A 16,640-nucleotide genomic window follows, 5' to 3' on the forward strand; every position below is an offset into this window, starting at 1 on the left:
AACAAAATCAATTTATCCAGTGTATCAATTTGAATAAAGTGATAATTTTGAAAAACCTTTTGTGCACTCAATCTTAAAGTGATAATGATCAATCTCAACACATGTGATGATTGGTACAGGTTTTTCAAAAGTTGTTTGATTTATTAAATTATATTTCTTAATTAATGAAAAATAATTAAATTGACTAAATTCAAGAGGGTGAAGTATAAAACTAATATGAATTCCTTCCCCAGGATCTTTAAATTGATAATTTTTTATGAAAATTCATTAGATGTAATTCAGATATTTGTTGAAAATCTTATTCAGCAGTTTGGAAAGCTGTCTGTGAATATTACATTAATAATTGTTCAATCTGTAAAGTTAAAAACATATGTGTTGGTTTAGTATCACATTTTTAAGATACATTCTGCACAAAATCTCTTAAAGAAAAAGAATTTTGATTACCAGATTGAGAACTAAGAATACTAAAGTAAAACTGAAAATGATATAAGTAATTTATATATATTATAAAAAATATGTTTTTTTAATATTTTTTTATCATTTCATAACAGGCAGTATGCATTAAAGTTTAACAAGTAATCATATCAGCTCTCAGATCAACATGTCACAAGAAAAATGAATTTTAATGAGAGGTAATATTTAAATCTGGTTTAAAATAACAATTTTTTCTTCTGATTTGACTTTTTACCAAGGTTCTACTGGACTGAAGAAAAGTTCACCAGTAAAAATGCTGATTCCCTTGCCCATCCAACAGCGATGATTACAGAATATTTGTTGGTGCTAGACTGTTCAAAAATGACCTCCTCTTGGTTGTAGTCTTCCGTTGTTCCTGAAATACTCTTGAAATATCCCTTACTTTCTTTTCTATGTCGTTTATCGCTTTGCTGAGCCATCACTTCTGTGATCTTCATTCAGGCTTTTACTCCCTTTTATTCTACTTCTTTTAGTTACTGTTCCTTTCTCTCCATCTCACTGAAACCAACTATGTATGCCTTGTTCATTTTTTCATTTAGATTTTTCATTAAAGTGCTAGTCTTCATGTCTTTATTGCTCAGTCTACTGTTATTTATATGATCAATTATACCTCTCTCTTATTTCTGTTGAATGTCTCATTTGTAATCAAACAATGATTTAGCAGTTACCGAAAAAATATTTTTTTTATGTATTCTAAGACAGTGCTGTATTTATAATAGCAGAACACGTAATCAGAAAAATAAAGAATTTAGATGTTTGAGATGCGGTGCGGGAGATGTAGTGCAAAATGAAGTTTAAGATAAAAAGGAGAAGAATAAATTGGTGGGCCATGTATTAAGGAATAACAATTGTTCCTATCTCTGTTGCCCTTCCTGATTAAAAAAAAAACAAATTTCTTCCTTTTCCATATATAGTTTTATAATAATAATAATAATAATAATAATAATAATGTGGGTATTAGGAGTATAGAGTTAAAAATAAAAAAATGTTCATTCTTGGTTCCTTTTGTGTAAGGTTTACTTTTCTAGATTTTTCTTGATTTTTTTTTTAATCAGGAAGGGGTTATTTAATTTAGTTCTAGAAATAAGTCTTGTGGGTTAATACTATGAAGGAAGTCAAAAATCAGAATATATTTTAGACAAAATTGAGGATGTAGGATGTTGAGTTTCAGAAATAGGAAAAGTGAATGTAAAAATATAGAAAATGCATAAAACAGTTAACAGTAAAAAATTATTTAAATAACATTAAAAAATACCATTAATAAGGAAATCAAAATTATTACACCTACACAATTTTCCTTTTTTCTTTTAATCAAATAATTATTTTATCAGTCAGTGAGAAGTTTCAGGAAAACAGATAGTGGTGAAATATTTTAATTTGCTGAGAAACAAAGACCACAACAAAGAGAAAAATCTAGAAAAGTAAACCTTATGCAAAAGGAACCAAGAATGGACATTTTTCATTGTTAATTCTACATTCCTAATACCCACATTATTATTATTATTATTATTATTATTATTATTATTATTATTATTATTATTATTATTATTATTATTATTATTGTTATTATTATTATTATTATTATTATTATTATTATTATTATTATTATTATTATTATTATTATTATTATTATTATTATTATTATTATTATAAAACTACATATGAAAAAGGAAGAAATCTGTTTTTTAATCAGGAAGGATAGCTGTCATTCTCTGATGATTCAAACAGTCTTTCTCCTTTTATAGCATGTATTTGACTTTTCAAGAAGAATAAATTAAGGCGATTGATACCTATGATAAAAATGATTTTTAACTTTTTTCATTCATGCACCAATAAGTTTAATATAGTTTTTCTTTTTATTTACAGCCCTGTTTGCTCTGATTTTAACTTTTATTGTTTTATTATCTTTGAAGAGGAATCTAAAATTATAACAAGTGTTTTTTCACCAGAATACTATTAAATTATTTAACATTATATGAGTCCTTGTACAAGGTGACTGTGTCATTCTATAATAATGGGTGAGTACAATATTACTTAAATTTAATAAAAAAATAAGATTGTCCTGTGATAATTCTCTACTATTACTGTATTGACCTCAATCTTCTTATCACAGTTTGTTGTGTAATATATGGTTATCTACCTAAAAATATGTAATGAGGTGTTGGAAAGAATATAATTCATAAGAGACTTTCATGAGATATTCATGCAAGTCCCTTATGAATTATATTCTATCCTACACCTCAGGTTCATCACCATTAGCATTGACGTTTGGTGTTATTCTTTTATCAGTTGATTACTGTCATAGACTTGTCCAATAGCTTTAAGTAAATAGTGAATCCTTTTTTTGTAGTTATTATATTTCCTCTTGAATATAAAATCTGCCTAGTGACCTACGATGTCTTGTTTATGTTGCCATATCTTGATATATTACCTCTCACTTCTCTCCACAATCTTTCAGTGTGCAGGGTATAGGCACCTGAATGAATTGGTATCTACAAAATTATAGCTATCTTTTGACAGTAAGGTGCCGGTATCCTTCATATTGAAAAGAATTTTATGTTCTTCAGCAGTCTAAATTAATGGTAGTTCCAAGGCATGCATACTTTATGAATGATAGGTTGTAGCGTTTCATGATCAGAGGTTGCGATTGTCACAAATGAACAATTTGAGACCATTCATACTAGCTAAACAATCCTATCCCTTCAATAACTCATCTTTAACTGTGTTTTCTCTTTACAGTTTTCACTATGTTGATTTCAACGATTCAGCCCTCATCTCTGACTACTTGAGATTCTTTATATATCACTACTGTACACCACCTACAAATGATTTTTCCAATCTACTTGTACAATTGTACTGGATATATCGAGTTCATTTAGGAGCAGTTCTTGCCTAGGCGATCTAAGCGCCATGCAATAAGCAAAATATCTGGAAATAATTTTTTTTCACTCAAATTATGGTGTTCAAACAAAGTATATTTAAACTGTGTAATTTATTTACAACACTGTACTTCCACTTTCTCTTTTGTTTATCTGTAATTTGAACACAATTAAAACATTGAAAACCATTGTTTGTTCATTTAATTTCATTTACACATCACAGTTTGTACACTTTTATTTTGCTGTAGAACTTTGTGATTGTACAAAAAATTCCAACGCTTTACTATCATCACTGAATAATTTTATAAAACTTGTTATTGTATTCTCACAAAAATTATTCAGAAACACATTTTGATTTGAAGAGCATGCTATTCTGCTAGGAAATGACATTTATCTATTAATGAGAAATGTCACAAAACAACTTATACATGAACTTTAAAAGACCTAACAGTTGTTGACTTAGAACACTTTGCGTTCAATTCAATTCATGTATACTAATTTGCCGATTCTGAACTCTAAATAGACAATATATTTCATGATTAAGAAGATTGAGGTCGATACAATAATAAAGAAAAATTATATTTGTTTTATTGTTCAGTAAGATATTTTATATATATCATTGCAAAAGAGGAAGCTTTTGTTTGCAGAATTTCATTCTTATCATTTGATGTAAAATTTTAGTTTAAAACTGAATTTCAACTTCTTTTCTGCATTATTTTTACAAATTTCAAAATATTTGAAGAAATCTATTGGAAATTATGAAAAATTCACATGTTAAGTATAAGTTACCTTTTTTTTGTTGATTTTCCCAATAGTGCAATTTCAATATTCTACAAATTCATTAAGAAATGAAATTAAAAAATTATGTATATTTAAGTACACTGTTTTACTTATGTTATTTAAACAATTTTAGAAAAATGTTCTAATCATCAGTTTTAGTAAGGCAGCAATTTATGTCTCTCAGTTTTACATAAAAGTAGAACATTTTTTTTGTTTGTTTTGGATATGTGTTTTAAGAAAACTATTGTACATGCATAACTACTTACTTCATAATTTCATCTTTACAATAAATGGGGAAAGGGTTTTGAAGGAAAGAAAATTTTTCATTGAAATTCTTGTCAAATTTGGTCATGTGTTAAAAAGAAGTAGTTACTCCATGTTTTGTAGAATAGTAGAATCTACAGGAGAAAAAGAATGCTTGTTAATACAAATTTGTTTTCTGCCTAGCACTTTTATTTTACTCTTTTGTTATGAATTAAATTATAATTCAATACTAAATGTAGCAGTTTCAGGCTAATGAATAGATTTAAAAATGATATAAATGCTTTCAAAAAAAAAAATTCATGTTTAATTAAAAAAAATTGTATAAAGTAGAAAATTAAAAATTCAAACAAATATTAAAACAGAATATTAAAACATTAAAATTAATTTTGGCAAAACAATAAATTCACTATGTTAACAATAAATCTCTATGTTTTTATTGACGGTGGAAGAAAGTTACAGCTTGAACTTTATTAATTGGTTATTTGAAAAAATTATGTAGAAATACCTTACAACCAGTAACCCAAAAATATTTTAACATGACTAGAATCATAATTATGACTTTTAATGCCGTATTTATACTTTTTTATGAATGAAAAGTTATTTGGAATATGTGCTAATTTTTTACTGCATCTTTAATTTACAACATTTTATTACTGCAAGATGTTTAGATTTTTCATAAAAAGTGTAGTTGTATCACATGTAGTGTTTAATAAGGTTTATAATATTGAGTCGATTAAGGCTCAGTGTTGATGTCATATATCAGATTCATTTTCACTAGCATAAGTTTATTTAAGGATTTTACAACTGCATCATACTTTTTCATCTTGAACATGATTATCTTTGAATCCAAGAACTGAATTATAGATATTAGTCATTATCTTTATATATATATATATATATATATATATATATATATATATATATATATATATATATATATATAATTAATAAATTACATTTTTTTCAAGGTTTAGCCTTGATGCAATATTTGGCTTATGAGAACAGGACTTCATTGTACTTCCATTGCCATTTTTAATTAATTACCTAACATTTAAAAAACCCTTTTCAGCAATTTATTTAAAATTTTGTTTTTAAAAAATTATATTACCTTATCAATGAATGTTTCATTAATATTAATTAAAAGATTAAATAACCTCTGAATTTTCTGCATCTCAGTGTTATACGGAAATACACGTTCAATTTCTTTTCATTTTAACAGCTTCTGAATTGTGATTTATTTTGTAATTGTTTATTGTATTGATATATTTACCTTATTTCACTTGTTTATAATGTAAATAATATATACATGTTTAATTTCATCAATTTTTTTATTTTATGATAATCACGTATTTTGTATTTAAGCTTTGATCATGGTTTAACCATGTTTTCCCTTCATCCATCCTGGCAAATGCTGGTCAGCCGGCATTTGCATTCAAATTGGCCAGTTGTTGGCCAATACCTACCTATTTCAGAAGCGATGTATATGTGTATTATTATATACCGATCATAATAAAAGAATTATTTAATAAACTCATTTACTTAAATTCTCTTGGCAGCTCTTTTTTTTCTGTTTAGCCCCTGAAACTAACGTAAGGTATTACTTCAGATGATGATATGTATGAATGTAAACGAAGTATAGTCTTGTGCAGTCTCAGGTTGACCATTCCGGAGCTGTGTGGTTAATTGAAACCCAACCACTGAAGAACACCGGTATCTACGATCTACTATTCAAATTCAAATAAAAGTAACTGCCTTTGAACCTAGGGTAACTAGGATTTGAACCTTAGAACTCTCAACTTTGAAATCAACTAATTTACAATAATGAGTTAACCACTTGACCAGACCATGGGCTCTCTTGGCAGCTAGAATAAATATCACCCTCAACTTAAAGGCCAGGAGGAAAACTGGCCTCTCATTAACAGTGAGACTTTATGGCATACGCTACACTGTCAGATTGAATGTATGGGAACCGGTTGATTAATTCCACCATTGTGAAAAAAGTTGATTTTCTGTTAAGGTTGATCAAGATCCCCGATCAAGAACACCAGATGATTTTTTATAAGGATTTTTTTCCCTAGGCTTTGAAGAACCAACTTTTGGTCTGGTCTAGGTACTGTATTTTTCCAGTAACCACCGTATTGTAACACAGATATTTTAAAGGATATTAAAAAAAAATTTGACATAAAAAAGCTTTCAACTACAACAACCCTAGCCAAAATTGCATTCATTTAATTTTTTCACAATGGTTTATATGTAGCTCTTAAATAACTGCTTAACAATATTGAAAAATAAAAAAAATACTATATATATATATATATAAAATAAATATAATTTCTCTCTATTTAATACATGATACATTTGTCCCTGGAAAATATGTAAATGTGTGTATATATACAAATACATACAAAAGTTCAGTCATTATTGTGGGCGGCAAAATCATTTCCTTTATGTAAAAAGCCATCATTAATTGTTAAGATGTCAAGGTGATGTTAATTTGATTGGAAAGGCAATATGCAGTGCATTTTTTATTATGGTAAAATATTTAACAAACAGTTTTATCTAGAAGATTTTTACCTATTTTAGAAATGTTGTATTATGAAGGGGTTTAAGTTACAAAATCTCTGTGACTTAGTTATTGAACCTTTACAGTGTGCCAAATTTATTATTCTTATTCATTACTTTTCCCCCTCTTTTTTTAAAATGAATTCACTTTATAAGCTCAAAGCTTGTGTGTGAGAATACGGAATGAAAATTTTTATCGTGTGATAAGATGCTGTACTTGACCAGGATTCATACTTGGACTTTCCAGATGAAAGGCTTAGGTGCTATCATTGTACCATGGAGGTTGACAGAGTTGTAGTAATTATCTTAGTAAAGATGGTTCTCAAAAACTTAGTCAAGATGTTTGATGTTTTTATAAAAAAAGAAAGAAATTTATTTCAAAAGAACTGTATTACTATAAAAGTTTTATTTAACACCAGTTTAGTTAAAATTAGAAGAAATGTGGAAATTACCAGAATCCTAAAATTAGGATTACTTAAAATTACAGAGATGTACAAATATTTCCTCAATAGCCATTTGTCAGTAATGCATGGAGACTATATCTCTCCATTCGTTTGACCAATTATATTCAAAATTAAATGAAATCAATTACCTATATTCAGAAGTCATCATATAAAAAATTTCATAAAAATTTTTTTATCCAGTCTGAAAAAGTATATCCGGTTAAAAAAAATGACAATAGATACAATGCAAAAAAATTAAGCTGTTATATTCCCACCCAAAATGAAATTGCCCAAATATATCACTTAATTGATGGTACTAATTATATGATCTAATTAGTACAAAAAGCACATTGAATCTAGAAACATAAAATGAAAGAAAGGATTTTTTCCCTACCCCTGTATCAGGATTTTTTATCTTATTTACCAAAGAGAAATTAAATTACTTAAAAAAAAAAATTAACCATCCCTTATGAGTAAAATTTTGAGATATGAGACTCATACTTCCTTACCTTTTGACTGATTGTGACTAAAATTAATTGCCATCAATGCCCCATATATGCAGAAATCATCGGGCCAAATTTTAGCCGAATCGATCCACACTCAATCATGAAACATAAAGCATAAAATATACATACATGCATGCAATCAATATACATACATCGATTTGGAATCTTTCAACACTAGAATTGTGTTTTATTGTGGTTAAAAGAGGAAATCATCAAATTATTGTTACAACAGTTGTTCATGTTATTTGAAGATTTTTGGTTTGATGATAATCAAGACATGTTCATGAAAATACGATGTAATATTTTAGCCTGACCTGGAATTAAAGATAGAACTTTTTTAAGAAAGGTTATGAAACTTTTGGTTATAAAAGGTTCTGAAACTTTATCATTATTATTTATTTATGAATCCCCTTTGACCGGTTGTATAATAATATATAAAACCTATTCCAGCATGAAAATATTTTATTCCCAACATTGCAATGAGCTTCCTTGACTTGTGCCTTTAGGCTAATCCATAATAAGTTTAGGAATCCTATTATTATCCAGTCTTTGAAGGTTATTCTTCTATTCATTGGAATAGTAATCTACTTTTTGGTTAATACTAACAACATTTATTCCTGATATTTATATTTTCTTTACTATCCTCTTTTTTGCAATCTTTTGACTAATTTAAAAAGTGCATTTTTAGTTGTTTCTAATTTTTCCCATAAAATCTCATGGTTTCACGTCATAAAATAATCCAAACGGATATGACATTACATAGACTTTTCAGGTTATATCTATTAGCTTTTTTAACCTCTCTAAAAAATAAAACAGCTTTGATGTATTTCTGCATTTACTTTGATAGCAAACTATTCACTTTAGCTAGGTTCCATTACTTTTGTCTTTATATTAGTTATAGTTGTAACTTGAAAATTCAAAAAATAAAAGTAGACTTTTGTAAACATTTTTATGAATCGTCGATTAAAATATCTGCAAATGCAACGTTCAAGAAAAAGGTCATCACTTTTTTCTGTTGGAGATTAATATCCTGACTTCTATTACCTAAAAAGGTCGATCGATTGTTTAAGATTGTGAAGGATGCACTAGACTCTTGCCTTAAACCTTGATTATTTATAATTTTGTCCCTGTATTGGTAACCCCCCTTTTGTTGTGCTCCATCCTGCTGCAAATTATGAGTTATTCTTATTAAAATAGGGAAACCTCACTTTTCAAAAATTTTCTAGAGGATTTGTTTATTGATAAATATGTTTGGCATTTTAAAACTGAACTTTTTGATATAAGGAATGTAACCCTATTAGAAGCGTACAGCGTCCCTTAATAAGAGAGTTGGGTGGATAATTTGGTAATTACACCATAAATGTTTCACTTGTATAAAAAATGAAACCTCAGATAAAACTGAATTTACTGAAAAATATTTTTATAAGTATAGATATAAAAAAAATTATTAAAAATATATTTTCAAGGTTTTATTAAATAATAACAGTATATTAAAAAAAAAAAAAATTATACATATTTTTTTCAGAAGTAGTAAATGTAATATAATAAAAAAAAAAATTAATTTTTTATCAGTTATTAAATAAAATGGTCAGTCAATTTAATGTTATTGTAAACGGCAATATAATCATAAAGTTTATTAAATGTTTTTCTTGAAATTTAAATAAAAAAAATTTTAAATGTTAAATTTATTTACATAATATTGTTTTGTATTACTGTGATTTACATATTATTTTAATCATAAAAAACACAGCATTGTTATAGCTACATGGCCTAAATCTTACCGGCTTATTTATAGAAATGTTCATAAAAAACTTGTTTTTAAAGAAAAAGAGAAAAAACAAAATTAAAATAATGGTTAGAAAGAGAAAAAAATTACAAGAAGGATCTTTCCCTAATTTTCATCACTCTCAACCGAGAGTTAACCATCTGCAACTTCTTTTTTTTTTTAATAACACCCACAACTTACTAAAAATTAAGTGCTTCTTTTATTGTTTCCTGTTAAAATTGTTGTAACACCACAAACAAATATACAGACACACATAGATATAGGAGTAAACAAATTATCATAAGTATTACTCTGTGAAACATTATCTTTTGAACTGAAGTTTGGTTAAAAGTATATTTAACAATTACCATTAACTACCGTGTATAAGAGATAAAAATAATATTAATACTTTTATTTTTTATATGTACATTTTTTTAAATTTAAAATATTTTATAAATAATATAAAATATAACAAAATATATCATTATTAACCTTACGATGTAATGTTTACACAAATCGTAGAAAAAGTCATGGACTCAATCCAAGTTGGATAATATAAAAATTTACAAACATATTAAAATGAAAAAAAAAATTTTTTTAATTTATTAAATAAATATCTTGCAGAAAAAATATATACTATTTTATTGGTCTTTAGTTGAATTTTGAAATCGTTTTGTGATGAGTATGGTAAACATCTGTCCCGCTTTAATACATCTAAGATGAACTGAATTGTAGTTTATGAATAAATATTTCTGTGGCATATACCTTTAATCGCAATATTTAAAAAGCCACTTGTAACTACACCTTATTTATTGAATGTAGAATGCTATTCTAAACAGACAAAAATACAAGTAGTCTTGTTGCAGATGCTAAAAAATGGCTTATTTATATAACCAGTTTTTTTTCTTAAGTAGAAAAATCTGACAACACAGTTGTAGGACATTCCCATCGCGCAGCTTTTTTATGATGCACGGATCTGCAAGTCAACTGGAAAACTCTCAGAGAATGGGAAATTGTGGCTGGCTTCCTCCATTTCCTCGCCCTGAGCAGAATGACTGAAGGGGTATAAGTAGAGTAGCACCCCGGGTGGCTAGGAACCACCTGGACAGTTGATTGGTTGGAGGTAGGCGTGTTAGAATCGAGCCACAGTTAGTCAGTAAAAGTAATGGTAATTATTATTATGATATTGGCTGTCAGCGGAACGGCGACTGGGCTTCTGAGGGCATGGATTCCTATGGATTCCTATGCAGCCGTGAGGTGTAGCGACATCTCAACGCTGGTAGTAAGTGGAATTAAATGTCATGCGGGTCTCTGCGATGGAGCTGAGTGGGAGTAGGAGGTCTGTCCGCCTCTCCCTGATAGATCAGACCGGAATCCATAAATGAAACCAAGTCAGGAGTATGAACTGAAAGTTGAGTTCACCAATAGCACTAGGAATAAATTTTGTTGTAGCGAACAACATATTTGGTGGTATGTTATTTATTCAATCGCCTCAAATATTATGAGACATTTACGCACAAATTGGCTCTATAAAGTGTAGAACTAGGTGTGGGGTTCGTGCTTCCGCGAACTCAGTTAGCTAGTTCAGAGGGCAATGATGTAGGACATTCAAGATGTCCAGATGAGGCCTGCAGTGAAGGCAAAAGCTGAGTTACAAATCACCGATGTAAATGTCTACCGAGGCATCCCAAGGAGCCCTGGCTTATATTACTATGAAAGTAAAAAGTCAGAGGGCGAAAGATGACTCCTGTTAAAGCCCATCAGGGCTAGGAACGGGGAGGATGGTGTTGCAATCATAAGTATCACAAGACAGGTGTCTTCCCATGTGGGGTTGGGATGATGACGGCTTACTCACACAGCTTAATTAAAAATATTTATCTTTTTATTTAAATACTATATTTTTTGTGTGTTTAATTCAATAATTGTAACTACAGCGCACACCTATACCATATTTCATTCACACGGGTGTGCCGGTACAAGTAGCCACTTTAAATAAATTTTTACACTTTAAATATTATTCATATATTTAATTCTACTAATCACCTTTTTTTTCCCCCTTCTTCTCCCGACCGGATATCCATTTAAGTATACGCAGTCTGGGAGAGTGTCCATATACTCAAAGGAGGTGTCCCCCACCCACCGGCAGCACGTCTGGCACGGCAGGTTAGCCTCCCCGGTCTCGGATCTTTTATTTTCCATTTGCCATGCCTCTAATCCCCCACCTCATGGCCAAGGTTTACTATCTACAATCTACTAATCACCTGTGATGTCACAACATAACAGTCGACTACAGCAATAGTCTGTTAACTGGGATGTGAGGTTTATACGGTGAGGGAAGGGTGGCTGGTTTAAGTTCCCACTTTGATGGGGAACAAATTTGTGGATCCAACAAGATGCTAATAGAAAAGCTGTAACGAAAAAGACCCACTGCCTTACTCTTCAAAATTAAAACCATTTTTTGGGGTGGGGGGTGAAATTTAGCAGAAATTTTTTTTTTTTTACAAAAGTTGTTTATTAATAATATTCATAAAATTATCAAATAAGATTTCGTTTTCCTCTGTATCCCCACCCGCTGCGCTGACCTTTTAAAGTGAAAATTTAATAATATCAATGCCTCTACTATAGAAACACTCGTTTTATAGCCAAGTTTGGTGAAAATCGGTCTATTACTTCTAGAAATATAAGGCGATTTACACACCAATATACATACTCGTACATAATAATCCTACATTAATAAAATCAATAAATCGCCTACTACTGATGTACTATCCATAAAAAAAACAATGTCATAACATTTTTTTATACACTTTTAAACGCATTTCCTTTTATCACAATAAAAAATATTTTACAATTATACAGTGTTAAACACACACGCGCGCGCGCACGCGTATATATATATATATATATTTTTTTTTCATATCTACTTATAACCTAAATATTTTTAATAGAACTCAATTTACCATACTTGCGACTTGGCGTTATAGTGACACAAACAATAACTGGATGAAGAATTTTGTAATTAACATAAATTACAAACAAAAATTGAAGTAGTATAAAAAGGTATTTTATTTCTTTTATTTGCGACAATATTTTTGCAGCGACATTTTATTTGCATTTAATATATTTGAAAAAAGTGCATAAATTGTCAGCTGCAGAACTAATGGTTACTTCCTAAATGTTATTACTTGTAAATCGAACTCAACGGGTTAATCTAGTGGTAAACTCGTATTCGCAAATTAGCTGATTTCGAAATCGAGAGTTCTAAGGTTCAAATTCTAGTAAAAGCAGTTATTTGCATACGGATTTTACTAGATCGTGGATACCGATGTTCTTTGGTGGTAGGGTTTCAATTAACCCCATATCTCAGGATCGGTCGACCTTGAGACTGTTCAAGACTACACTTCATTTTCATTCATAAATATCATCCTCTGAGTAATACCTTACGGTGGTTCCAGATGTTAAACCGAAAAATGTCATTAAATAGAACTGTGAACTGCAGCACGTAACAAAAGTATCGTTAACTCACTTTAATTGCAGTATAGAATAATTGGATTTAATAACCGCTTTCATTAATAAATTGGAAGTGTATTAGGAATTTTAACTAACAGGTATTCAAAACAAATAACTCTTTGATAAATAAAATTTACACTGTTACAAATTAAGAGTCAACTGGAGGACTCGTAGTGAGTGGAAAATAGTTGCTGGCTTCCTTCGCTTCCTCGCCCTGAGCAGGACCGCCGAAGGAATTTAGTAGGTGTTAGGAACCTGGGTGGCTAGGGACCGCCTGGGCAGTTGACTGGCCGAAGGTAGGCGCTTAGGCAGCGTGCCTCGGTTAGAAGTATTGTGGTATGCATTGAATCAGGCTGTCGGCGGAGTTGCGGCCGTTGTCGGTGGGCCGGACTATTCTTGCCCGGCGGGTGCGGTTGCGCTCCGACGAGGGCGTTTTTGAGCCGAAATCACTGTCGTCGGGGCTTCTCTGGGTGCTGCTCAGGCGGTACGTAGGGGAGTCTCGGCGGCAATTGCGAAAGATGGTGAATGTCACGCGGGACTCCGCGATGGCGCTGTGCGGGGGTAGGTGTTAAATCTCCTCTCCCGGGCGGACCGGAGCGGAGTCAGATAGTAACTCATTTTGAGTATTAAGCAGGGTTCTTAAGGGAACTAGGTCTAAATTTCGATGTACAAACTTTAGTGGGAAGTTTATAATGAGGTTGTTAGTGCGGATCTGAGACATTCAGAAAGTGGCTCTTTATAGTGGGATCTAGGCGCGGGGTCTTCTTTCCGCGGTTAGGTTTCCTAGCTTAGTTTTTGAGGGCGACGTGGTAGCTGCAGGTGTCCGTTGTCTTCATTCTGAAGGCATAAACACGTAAATCTATCTCGGGGTGAACTTTTACCGATGTAGATGTCCCTCGGGGCATCTGCATCGGTGGCATCTCAGCGGGGCCTAGACTGAAAGCTGTGTGGCACAATCAGTTTGAGGGCGAGAAGAAGTCCTCCGTTAAAGCCACTGCTGGCTAGGAACGGAGGGGGTGGTGTAGCGACCGGACACGCTACGAGGTAGGTTCTTCTCCCCTCGGGGGGGAATCGAGATGTTACAAATTAAGAACTCCTACAGAATTTCAATTAATTATTATTAATCTTATATTTTTCGAGTAATATTTATGTTTGTCTCATAATAACAGGTGAAACAGTTAAAAGGGTGTTTTTTGTTTATCCTTAAGTAAATTCAGTTCTAATTTTACTACTCATTTTATTATAAAATTAACGTACAATTTGTACTCTAAATTATTCAAATAATGTTTATTTATGCAATGTTTCTAATCGTTACTTAACAAACTCAAACTTTTATATGTGGGATTATGATATGGAAAATTGAACCGTATGAAAAAGTGTAATGAATAATCATGTCGCATCCACGATTTAAACACCCAGTTTTTAACATCCACAACATATTATGCGTTTAACGTATTTTTTAATCTGAATTTACGTGTCACAAGGTACATAACTATGAAATAACGCTAGCTTAAAATTATTTCGTAAGTTTTACGTACAAGGCTGTATAATTATTCGTTAGACCATTTTGAACTCTTGTACCTATGAATCTTATTCGATGCGAGTGTGTTTATGTACTTTATGTACGTACGTACTTTACGGATGTACTTGATGTATATGTAAGTTCTGGCTGCTGATGAGCTGTGCGTCTGCGGGAAGGGTCCAGTCGAACGAACACATAATGTTCGACTGCCCAGTTCTTGGGTCACCCTGGAACTTAGAGATCAAGGGGAAAATTGGCATAAGCGGCGAGTCAATGTGCGGCGTGAGCCGCATTGTCAGACCGTGTAGGAGTTCCTCGGTTCCTTGATGCCGTTGCTTTGTTCAACCGGCATCAGTAGTTTAAGGGCTATAAGACTGCTACCGCTTGATGTAGGAAGCTACCCTCGAGAAACGGCTGGCCATCGGTCAAATATAGCGCCAAGCGCTATAATATGGTGGACAGGTACTTGCTGGCATTCAGCGACCTAGGCGTGGCAGCAAATTGCTGTTCTTGACGGAATAGATTTTAATTTATTGACAAGTCATATATACCTATTTTAGTAATATATGACTAGTGAGCGGTGGGACACGCAAGCGAGTGGTGTAGGGCACCACCCTTATTCCGCTCACGCAGTTATGTATGATCTAGGAGCTAATTAGGATATTGTTCGCTAAACCGTTTGTGGTATGGGCATTCGGTCTTATCCTTTAGGGCGACCGAATCGGGCGAAGGTGGAAGAAATGCCAGACAAACCAAATATATAAGTTTTATTGAGGGTGTTCATCGGAAGCCCCTCATCATGTGCTTTTTGTTATACAATTTACTTATGATTCCTTTCTCGGAACCGATTGTAAATAAATTGCGAGGTAAAAAAAGGTTGTATAATTACACATGTCAATCGGGTTAAAATTTTCGTGTCGGGGATTACGGAGAGCTTGACATGCTCTCCGAAATCCCCAGGAGTGGGGATAGGTTACTGGGTCAACTGCTTTCTTGCTATGTACGACATCCTGTAGCGGTACGTTATTCTTTCCACTGAAATATCACCGGTGTCGAGACAGTCGCTTCAGACACCCAAGATAGACTATATAAACTTTGATATAAGATAAACTTTGACTAGTAATACTTACTTGTACATAGATTTGTAGGGAAGCCCTTGTTAAATAGTTAAGGGTTGTTCCCAGAAATTTTATTTAGAAATTATTTTTCTTCTACCTTCATTCTAAGTATTGAAAAATAAGAAAATTCTAAAAGAATAAATACTTCTAACCGCAGATTTTGTTATTCAAAATACCCCCGCTGAATATAAACCGAACTGTACAATTTCAGTTAACTAGCTATTTAAGATGCCTAAGAATTAATCATGAGTAAATTCATTCTCTTTTTTTATTCGTGGTATATTGAGGTTTTTATCCGTATACCTTAACAGATTCTTAAGTTAAAATGGAACCTCATGGAAGATTTTTATTTTCCAGAATAAGGAGTTATACAGTAAAAGTAAATAAGTGGTGTTTCACGTTTATGTTACGTATGCAGAAAAGCTGTGAACGTTCTTATAAGCTAAATACAGGTAGGAACTGGCTTCCTTGGCGCGAATCGTAGTTTCTCGGCCTTTCATCCGGACGTCCCGGGTTCGAATCCCGATCAGGCATGGCTTTTCACACGCTACTTGTCATTCATCTCATCCTCTGAAGCAATACCTAACGGTGGTACTGAAGGTTAAAAGAAAAAGAAAAAAAAATAGGTACTAATATTTTCCGTCCGATTTTCTTTTTTTCAACAGAAATCCATATTTAAAAAAATAAATTGGAGCATTATAATAATAATAATAATAGCCAAATTAAATACAAAGGTTGGGAAAGTTGCTGTGCACTGGAATTATGGAAGTGTAATGAAGACATTTTCTTAATTATTAATCGCTTTGTATTTTTATTT

At 31.4% G+C, this 16,640-nt stretch overlaps 1 protein-coding gene across 1 annotated transcript in view; it reads left to right on the forward strand.

The window, feature by feature from the left end:
• LOC142332003 (uncharacterized) overlaps positions 1–16,640 on the forward strand; it is a 369,173-nt gene that overhangs the window by 740 nt on the left and 351,793 nt on the right. Inside the window, exon 2 of the mRNA XM_075378058.1 lies at positions 2,341–2,492. The gene's annotated coding sequence lies outside the window, so the exon portion shown is untranslated. The remainder of the gene's footprint in view (positions 1–2,340; positions 2,493–16,640) is intronic.

The sequence above is a fragment of the Lycorma delicatula genome, chromosome 11 (assembly GCF_047948215.1).
Source record: "Lycorma delicatula isolate Av1 chromosome 11, ASM4794821v1, whole genome shotgun sequence".
NCBI lineage: Eukaryota > Metazoa > Arthropoda > Insecta > Hemiptera > Fulgoridae > Lycorma > Lycorma delicatula.